The 11,113-nt window shown below is 38.1% G+C and overlaps 1 non-coding gene across 1 annotated transcript; it reads right to left on the reverse strand.

Moving 5' to 3' along the window:
* Window positions 1-493: 493 nt before the first annotated feature.
* Window positions 494-600, reverse strand: LOC128775950 (U6 spliceosomal RNA). The gene has a single exon (XR_008420928.1). It is a non-coding gene; the product is annotated as a U6 spliceosomal RNA (small nuclear RNA).
* Window positions 601-11,113: the final 10,513 nt, after the last annotated feature.

An 11,113-nucleotide genomic window follows, 5' to 3' on the forward strand; every position in this document is an offset into this window, starting at 1 on the left:
TACTACAATCTTGGTTATAATAGCAACTAAACTCAGTGACATCAACAACAACAAAATAGCAAAACAAGCAAAAACAAAAGAACCTGTAAATGTGTATTTTTAATGAGTTAAAGGTGGAGAGTGATCCCACAAATTATGGTTCACTCCTATGGTAGCATTATTACCCACCATATTTTTAAAAAGCTTTTATTTAAATTCCAGTTAGTTAGTTCACAGTGTGATATTAACTTCAGGTGTACAATTTAGTGATTTAACACTTCCACACAACATCTGAGGCTCATCACAAGTGCCCTCCTTATCCCCATCACCTATTTATTAACCCATCCCCACACACACCTCCCTTCTGGCAACCATCAGTTTGTTCTCTATGGTTAAGAGTGTTTCTTGGTTTGCCTTTCTCTCTCTTTTTTTTCCTTTGCTCTGTTGCTTTGTTTATTAAATTCCACATGTGAGTGAAATCATATGGTATTTGTCTTTCTCTTTCTACCTGTGCAAAAATGTGGAATGCTTCATGCGTTTGTGTGTCATTCTTGTGCAGAGGCCATGCTAATCTTCTCTGTATCATTCCAATTTTAGTATATGTGCTGCTGAAATGAGCACTACCCAACATATTTTTAATGCATCCATTATTAACCATGTTTAGAAATAATTTTTAATAACATGAAAATGCATGTATCCATCATACTTCATTATATATATTATATATGATAGACATATCAAGCTGTTATTAACCATATTTTGGAAGAACTTTTATTAACTTAGGGATATATACATACATATATCATAATATATGTAAATATGATAATACAGAATTACATCATAATAAAATATTGCCTACATTTAAAAAAGTAAATCTACACAGATACACAAACACATACACTGTAGAAAAAAGACTGGAAGGAAATAAAACCTTAACTGCCTGTAATTGCTGTTTGATAGAAATGATGGGGCTAAAAGACACTTAAAATAGCATGAACAATCCTGCTATAGAGATGTGATTTATGCAGCATTTTTGCATACTTCTCAAATTGAGCCTCACCACAATTCTGTGGGGAAGTACAGGCAGGTATTATTTCCCCTTTGCATAGAGAAAGGTGCTGAGGCTTAGGGAGGTGCTTGGTTTAATCAAGGTCAAAAGGCAGAGCTGAAATATGAACACGGGTCATTTGACACCATATCTGAAGCTGCTTTCACAAAAATAAGTTGACTCTTTAAGATCATATGGCTAGAAAGTCTATAGCTATAGGGACTCCAGGAAATGGTGAGAACTTGCAGTAACAATTCTTGAAAGTTTCACGGCTGTTGATAAATAGGAAAAGTCTAATGAGATTCTAAGTAAATGCAGACGAAAGTTTCTGCAGGCTTAAAAGAAATTATTTATTACTCACAGTATCTTAGCATACTGGCTGAATAGAAGAGCCATGAGTCACCCCTGAGATTTTTGAGGGAAAGCAAGTGGGTATTATCCCAGTCTATACAGGAGACAAACTCATAAATAAGAGAAGAATACACTTGACACTCCCACACACTGAGACTGTGGCCAAAAGGAAGGTAAATTTCACATTCCTGACTTCTGAATCATGAAGTGGTTTCATATTCTTATACCCCAAACAGGGTATGCTACTGAGGGGTCCTCAAGGCTTGTTCATAGGTGAGTCTGAGCAAATGCATTGCTTCCTGAGATGCATACCTCTCTACTTTAATTTAGTTCCCTTTGTATTCCATTTTGTGTTCCCAGCAAAAACAAAAGCACTCTTACTCAAGAATTTTGGAATTAGGAAATTGAGCATTGGAGTAACTTTATACTCATCTGGAAGACACAACATGTAACCTTTACCCCTCCTTCATTTGAAGAAAACAACTATACTGTGGTTGGTACAGGAAGTCCCTGTGGGGTATCTCCTGGGTGCCAATTATTTTTGTCACTCATAACAGGTTTTATTTCATTTCCTCAATAAGTACTCATTTATATAATTTGCTCTTTCCTCTTAAAGTATTATCTATTTCATTCAAGCTCTAAAAGTTTACCCTCAGTTTTCTGTTTGGCTAGAGTGCTTTGCCTTCTGAATTTTCTAAGCATTTTCTTGATCCATCAAATCGGTTTGCATAGATAGACCTAGTGTTCATTATTCCTAAAATGTAAAATACTATGCTAATTTATTTTATGCTTGATTCTACCTTTGTGCTATGGCATATTGAAAAGCATTCTGAACAAAGAAGACACTAGTAACTATTAATAGCTGATTGGGAAATATTATGACTCATACATATTTAGAATACAGTATAATGTCAGTATATTTTGGCAAACATACCTTAAATTACAAAAAAGGAATGCCTTTGTTAAGTTCTTTTTTTTTTAAGTTCTGATGGTTCTTATCAACTTAGAAATCATAACATAATGCCTTGGAAGTAGGTATGTTCATCTCTGGTCACACCTTTACTGGCCCTCTCAACCTCATGCTTTTCATTTAACCCCTCATATTTGGACTTCTAACAAATGAGAGCAAATTATTGGTGGGGTTAGATTACTGTACATAAAAATATGCTAGGTGATAAAAAGGTAACAAAAAAATATACTCAAGACTGTAGAGTAAGACCAGTGTCTGTATGTGTCTGGAGAATGTAGGTGCATTAGTTTAGCATTCGAATGGTTCTGGGGCTTTAATAGGCTTATAATATACTTAGGAAAGGAAACTAAATATACTCATCTAAATTCAAATAGCAATATAAACGAAACAGTAATCAAGGCATGTCAAAATATATTCTGAAGGGGAGCTAGGTTTAGGTTGGGAGAAATTGCTGTATTGTGGAATCATCAAGAAAGTTTGTATGGGAAGTTGGTAAGGATGACTGCAATATAGTGTGTAATAATATCAGCTTTAGATCAAGACAGGCCTGGGTTTGAATTCTGGCTTTGTGATCTTGAGCAAGTTATTTTATCTCTGGGTTTTGGTTGTCATTTGTTACACTGGCTTAATGAAAGTAACTTTGTAGATGTGTTGGGAGAATTCAGTAAAATGAAATATGTAAAGCATTCAGCTTAGTTCCAGGTACACAGTAAATGCTAAACAATGGTAGCTGTTATTAATTAAATTGGAGCTTGAATGACAGGTTATATTTCAATGGTGGAAGCTGGGATTGAGGGAGGAGGAGAGACAGGACAGAAAAAGGCAAAAGATCTTGCTGGTGGGGCAAAGGTATGAATAAGGATGAAAAGGCCTAAATATACAGATACATTTAAGAAGAATATAAATGGATCACACTGAAGATTTTGGATGGGGGGGCAAGGATGTTACACCATTTGTATTGAGCAGAGGCAGTTTGCTTCAGGTCACAAACCATTTGACCTTAACAGGTGGCTTGGCATCTTCCCGTTGGATGCTGAGATGCTGGTTTTTGGCAAGGTAAACATCCTATATTTATTTGGTTACTTGCTTCACAGCACCATGGAGTGTCTTACACATTATGTAGTTCTTTTATGACACACCTGTGAGGTAGAAAAAGCTGTGGATAAAAATGCCTGGCATGAACTGAATGGCCCACAGCAGGTGATTGTGCTATGGGGATGGGCCTGGCTCCAAGTTTTCTTCTTCCCAGAGCCTCCCTATAAAAGCCCATTTGGCCAATCATGGCATTTCTCATTACACATCTGCTCTGGGAAAGAGAGAGAGCACTGAGCACTGTCAGGACTCAGGCAAGAGGCTTCCAAGTCTTCTGCAAATGACTCATGCAAATAGTTTTGCTTTACATATATGGAATATAGATCTGTAATTATGCAAACACTTGCACATAATTTCCACAGTAGCATGGTGTCAATAAACAGGTGCTTTCTTGTGTTTACAAAAAGGCTCATCCCACTTCTAAAACATTTATTTTTGTAATATCTTTCATGTTGACTTACACTTTTCTTTGGACAGATTATAGCTGTTTTTCCTTCTCCTCTGACAAACGACTAGGTGAGCAGACATGGTAAACATCTTATGAAGCCATGTAAACTTTGGAGAACATTTGTATTCACCAAAGTCACAAAGCTAAGGCAAAAATGACCTCACTGGATTTTCCTCGTTGTTTCGTGAGCAGTGAAAGGAGAACACTGGTGAAGGAAATGCTCTCATGCAGGATTATGGAGATGAAGGACGGACTTGCATGGCAAGGATGCTCAGGGATCATCTCAGTGATGTTTTATTTTTACATAAGAGAGCTTCAGCCAAGAATTTAAGTCCATGATTCTCAACCTTGGCTGCTATTGGCATTATCTGTAGAGATTTGAAAACAACTTCTTTCTTGGGTCCGTTTCCAGGGTCTCTAAATGTAACGGGTTTGGTGTGTGGCTAGAACACCTAGAGTTTTAAAACAACTCCCTGCCCTGGTGATCTTCTGTGCAGCCCGCAAATTGAAAACCACTTTGTTCCAAGCCACTTGTACTAATGAACTAATATTTCATTAAGATTTCATTAGCCTTCAATAGGATATGTCAATATGAGCAGCCAACATCTGTCAGTGGGAGCCCAAACTGCTCAATCTGAAGCAATTTCCTCAAGCTTCCAAACTTCCTTCTGCAGGTATGGAAAGAGAGGAGAGAAGGGCATATAGAACAAAGAAATTAATCATGAACTGTATTTAAGCACTTTATGCCTGTATTTAAGAACTTTATGCCTGACTTTAAATTTCGGCCATGATTAATTAGCTTGTATCAGACTTCCCCTCCCACTAAAGCGTGTACCAGTAAAGAGAAGAATATAAAACAATTACTTGCAGGAAATGGGCAGCAAGCAATGTCTGTGAGCAAAGGGAAACACATGAGCTACATCCTGCATTCACCCTGATTTCTCCCTGAATGGAATTTCCAGACCACTGTTTGGGGGAATAGAGCCCAAGCAGACAACAGTATTTTTGCTATCAGAGGAAACAGACTGGTGTTTGGAGTTACCATGGTGACTGCGATTTGAAGGATAGGATATCAGACAGAAGAAGCTACAGAGGACCTTCAAAAATCTACACAAAAGTTCACACTGTGTCTTTGGCTGACTCATAAAGTGGAGCATGACAGAATGAGATTTCAAGAGATGGGACAGAGAAAAAATAAAGGGAGCCTGAAATATAATTGGGAATTTTAGAGGTTTCACAACTCTGTGGAAACATTAATGTTTGGGTCCAGCTAAGTGAACTCCCTAGGCTTGTTGTTGTCATTGAAATACCACATCCTAGAAGTTAGGGGAATGCTAGGAGTATGCTAGAAGTAAGGGTTGGACTCTAGGAAAAAGGGCAAAGTGAAATAGACCCACCCCTGACTCAGACTAAATGTGGCAGGATGAGGGTGACCCTCTAGTGATATGATTATCTGCCAGATAAAAACTTAATGTCCTTTAGAAGATAACATACTGCAAAGCACCTATGATATATCATTTATAATATCCAGCATTTAACAAAAAGTTTTAGGCATGCAAATAAGTGGGTAAAGTGACAAATAATTAGGAGATAAAACAGAAAAAATGGACCTAGATGTGATATAAGTACAGAATGTAGTTAGTAAGGAGTTCAAAATAACCATGGTTTATATGTTCAAAAATAAAGGAAAATAAAGGCAAAATGAATAAAAAGATGGACTATTTCAATAGACAATTGGAATCTATTAAAAGAATATGATGGAGATCTGGGTCTGCAAAGTTCAATATTTGAAATTAAGGTCTTTATACCTAACATATGACTATTTAGCCTAGATTCTCATGGTATTTGTATGGAATAAAATCTGTGATGTGAATAGAGAAACCAATAGGTATAAGATGATTAATGACAAAATATAAGAGAGTGGAATTGCATATGCAAAAGAGGAAGTTCTTATGTGAACTCTGCTTGATTTTGACCAGTGAGATGAGACAACTATAAAACATGATGTTCAAATGACCAGAAATACATATTTAGTCTGTGTATTAGTTTGTTAGGGTGCTGTGACAGAGTAACACACACTAGGTGGTTTAAGCAACAACAGAAATCACATGGCATTCTCCTATGTGTGTGTCTAGGTCCAAAATTTTTGCTGAAATTAATTGTAATTAAGTTGCTATTGCTTTCAACCCAAAAACCTAATAATTGAAATAATTGGAACAAGATGTAAGCCTTTGAGGATTCAGTGTATTTGGAAATGATCAGGATGGAGCAAAACTTGGAGTTCCAGATGGACAAACCACCTGCTTCCTTGGCAGTCAGAAGGGGGAAGAGCAAGGAGTCTGGAATGAACTGGAGGAAAAGAATGGTGGAAATAAGAGGAAGATTGATTTTGGGGACAATCATCTAGGAGAGGCCTAATTTCAGAGTCTAGTGTTTGGACTGGATTCTAAACTAGATGCTGTAAGATCTACCTCCATATTTAGATTCTCTAACTTGGTCGTGTAAAATAGCTATTATTGCATGTTGGTTTCTATTGTAGCTTGATGCTATCTATGCTTGTACGTGTAGTTCTGGGCTGCCTCGTAAGTCAGTTCTATTTTGTTTTTTAAAATTTTATTTATTTATTTTTGACAGAGAGGGAGAGGAAGAGAAAGAGAGGTTGAGAGAGAGAGAGGGAGGGAGAAAACACATGCACATGCAAGCAGGGGAGGGCAGAGAGATAGTTAGAGAGAGAATCCCAAGCTAATGATAGCACAGAGCCCCATCTGGGGCTTGAACCTACAAACCGTGAGACTATGACCTGAGCTGAAATCAAGAGTCGGACGCTCAACCGACTGAGACACCCAGGCACCCCAGCTCGATTTCCTTTTTAAATCATATTTTCTGAAGTAAAAACATGCCTGGAAGATGATGGTCACATCCATATCCCAGCCCCATAGTTATAAATTGGTCTCTAGATCTTCTACATTGGAACATATATCAGTGCAAGTGAAACTAGTAATCTTAAAAAAAAAAAAATTAGATTTTCTTTAAACTCTTTATGTAGTGAAGAATAATCCTTGTCCAGAAGAGGTCTGCCCTCTGCCCTCAGCAGCTGGGAGGTATTCTCTAAATCCTTGCAATGCCATGCCTGATAGGAGTCTTTGTAGGACTGGAGGCTGTGAATTTCAGAGTTTTCACAGCCTCTGCATTTCCAGATAGTCTGACAGAATTTCCGGATAGTCTAACGGTATTAAATATAGTAGGAACTTTGAGTCACACAGTATCAGTTTGACCCCAGAATGCCTGGCAACTGAGGTCAGCCATGTGGGCAATCAACCATAGAGCCCAAATAAAGGCTCTGGATGCCAAGGCTTGAGTGAGCTTCCCTGGTTGGCTCCCTGGTTGATACTCCATTTGTATCATCATATATTACTGCTGGAAGAGTAATGCTGTGTGTGCGTGGCTCCATGGGGAGAGGATAACTCAAAGCTCTGTGTTTGGAACTTTCTTAGATTCTGCCCTATGTGCTTCTTCTCTTGGCTGATTTTAATCTCTATCTTTTAACCTAACCTAATCTGTATCTAAAACCATAATCATGAGATAAGTGTTTCTGGTGAGTTCTGTGAGTCTTTCTAGTGAATTATTGAAACTAAATGTGGTCTTGGAACCCCTGAGTTTACTATTGGTCAGAAGTAAGGGTTTCTAGTTCACACAAGGGTTTCTCACTTCACACAAAAGTAAATAATTTATAAACAATGTTTCTGTAATTACTAGTAGTGACAATTCACCTGTGAAGAACTATTTTATTTTATTTTGTATTTCAAGTTTTTATTTAAATTCTAGTTAATTGACATAGATGGTAAAATTTCCCTTAAGTGTAGAACTTAGTGATTCATCACTTCCATACAACACCCAGTGATCATCACAAGTGCACTCCTTAATGCCCATCACCCATCTGGCCAAACCCCTTGTCCATCTCCCTCCATCAACCCTGTTTGTTCTCTATTCTGTAGAGTCTCTTGTGGTTTGCTTCCCTCTCTCTCTCTTTTTTCCTTCCCTTATATTTGTCTGTTTTGACAAAAAGAACTTCTCATTTAAACTGGCATGAAAATAATGCTGATAGTTGCTTGTAATAGGGAAGAGGATTTGAGATTTAAAATAACTGGCAGTTCTTCTAAGTACTGAGGATTCATTCATTCAACAAATATTTGCTGAGCACCTTATTATATGTCTTAAAGATACAGTCCCTTCCATTAAAGATGATTCCTAGATTTTAAGGAAAATTGGTAATAATGGCTAACAGAGAAATCTGATTCAATTTGAACAAGGATTAGATTGTTAAGAGAGACAGATACATCAAGGTCATCAAGTCTGTTTTGTTGTAATGGTTAAAATTGTGGTATTTGGAACCAAGTAAACATGGGCTGACCACCTAATGTGATTTTTCAGTGCCCATACTATGACATTCATTGCAATTTTCAGCTTTCTCACTTTCCTCATCTGTAAAGTGGAGATAATAATATCGACTTCATAGACTTCTTGTGAAGATGAGGTAGGATGATGATGTATTAAAAGACTAGTCACAGGGGCACCTGGGTGGCTTAGTCTGTTAAGCATCCAACTCTTGATTTTGGCTCAGTTCATGATCTCACAGCTCATGAGTTTGAGCCCCAAGTAGCCTCTATGCTGACAGTGCAGAGCCTGCTTGGGATTCTCTCTCCCACTCTCTGTGCCTCTCCCCTACTTGTTCTCTCTCTCAAAATAAATAAGTAAACTTAAAAAAAGATCAGTAACATAATCAATACATGTTATCAATTGTTATTAGTATATTCAAGTGTTTCTTAATGAACCATTTTAAAAAATGAGTGTGAGGGGATATTGTTTCCCAGCATACCTATATTAATGTCAGTGACCACTTAGTTCCTCGGTCCCAGGAGTGACTATGGCATCATGGGGACAGCAGTGCAGGTCCAGTTTTGAACTGTATATTGTAGCAGAAAAGCAAACGAACAGGTTTGGGATTTATTTAGTAGCAGTGACTTCAAGTACAGCTGCTTTTGCCACCTTTTTTTTTGTGAGTAAAATACCGGAGAGATTTGGCTGTTGTATATTCAGGAGTACCAAGCCCTGGAGAAGGTGAAATTGGATTTTGTGGTCATGGCTTTTAGGCAGAAGAAGGATTCTGAAGCAGCTGGGGAGAGTAAAATAAACTGGGGAAACTAGTTTAGTCTGTAGCAACATTCACGTGTTTAGATGGTTTCTCATTTGGGGTGGCTCAAGCTCTGCCCCCAGACCTTTTAATTGCACAGAATATACTGAGCAGGCAGTACTGCACAAAGCTTTGGTAAATTGTTCATTTCTGAGATTTTCTTCCTTCATATAGACATTAGCTTACTCAATTAAATTTATGGGATAGAAAGAAGCAAACATAACGTAAAAAGCTAAGCTAACATTTTATGAAATCACAGTACTTTTCCTTGAGTACGTTAGAAAAATAAAGCCATGTAATCCCACATGGAGCCTTCTGCACATCCCTGCCTTTGAGCAATTTAGCCATTTTAGCTGAGTGCACTAATCTCTTCCGGGGAATTATACCTTGCACTGACATCACACTTTGGGCTCTTCCCTTTTATTCTCAAAATGAATAAATCTTGTTGGCTAGCAGAGTAGATTATATTTGACTCATTTTAAGTCAATTACTCAAAGTCACAAGGCTAGACTAAATGGCAGAGCTAAAAGATTTAGCACTAGTTCCCCCTTCAATGGACCCTCAGTCTCCAGACTCTAGCTTTGCAGTAGGATTGTGTGGGAAGCTTGTTGAAAATGCACATGCCTGGGTGTGAGACACAGGTGAGCTGATACACACTGTCTGGTACAGGAACCAGAAGTCTGCTTTTTTAACAGCCATGCTTGGTAATCCTGAAATAGGTGATTGTAGACCACCACCAGAGGGATCACATAATGAGGTCTTCTGGTAGCAAAAGCTACAGGTTATCTCTGCATCCCTTAAGCATCATCTGCAGTCCAGGGTAATGCCATTTCTGGTGGCATAGAAGAAAATAGAGGTATTTTCTCCAAAAGAAAAATGATGTTTTCTTTTTCTCTCCCTTCCTGATGCCACTGCAAGATGTTTACATCTGAGACTGAGAATTTTCGGTTGAAGCTCAGCTTTACCCTTGGGATCTCCAGGAGTGGCTTGTATTTGTGATGTTCATACTGCATTAGGGAATGAACACGAATATATTAGAAGCAAACCAGAGCTTCAGCCATGAAATGTTCCTCTTTCTGGGCAATCCACTGATGCCCCCTGTAGCCACTGATTAAATGCCATGGCCTGACCCTATTCTTGCTTTACGTCTGGTCCCATCAACTCCTTCGACCTTCTGCAAGTAGTTACCAGGAAATAGACAACACGCTAACCTTTCTGAAGACCCATGCTCCTTCCCAGAAGTGCCTAAGCAAGCCATCTCATGAGAATACACAATTGCTTCTGGGGTCATTCTGGTCATCAATCGCCAGAAGACAGCAGTTTCTGCAGCAATTTGACACTCCTACTTTGTGCTGAAGTTGGAAGCTGCCACTTTTCTTTTTATTAAGGAAAATTCAGCTTTTGGCATGAGCTTATGCTGTTTTATTTTTTTTTTAACCTCGAGTTTTCTGGCCCTAATGGAAAATGCTTTATTTTTCATAGTGCAAGTGTAGATATATAGTGTCAGAATAAATCCCATGTTCTGTGGGACTCCCAAAAACTATAATTGTGTCACAGAAACAACAAAACATGCTAATGAAGAAGGTTTTTTTTCCATCAGTAAACAGTCTGCATACATATAAGTTTCCTGTAAACTAACAAAGATGATATGTTGGGAAGTTTCTTAGCAATTTCAGAATCATGTGATTGTATTTAATTTTCTCATTAGAAAAATTATGGGGGTTAGAATGCATTAGGGGTTAGCAAACTTATTCTGTAAAATATTTTAGGCTTTGCAAGCCATATAGTCTCTTTTATAGTTACTCAGTGCTGCTGTTGAAGCACAAAAGCAGTCATAGACAAAACATAAATGAATGGGCATGGCTTTGTTCCATTAACTCATTTACAAGAACAGGAGGTGGACCGTGTTTCTCCTGTGGGCAATAGCTTGCTGACTCCTGGACTCAGTGGTCTTTCCTGGATCCTTAGATTTGTAATTCCATTCAAGCAAATTAAAATCCAACTGTCAGGGGTGCCTGGGTGGCTCAGTCAATT

This window comes from Panthera pardus, unplaced genomic scaffold (assembly GCF_024362965.1).
Source record: "Panthera pardus isolate Hobbes unplaced genomic scaffold, ASM2436296v1 HiC_scaffold_11, whole genome shotgun sequence".
Taxonomy (NCBI): Eukaryota; Metazoa; Chordata; class Mammalia; order Carnivora; family Felidae; genus Panthera; species Panthera pardus.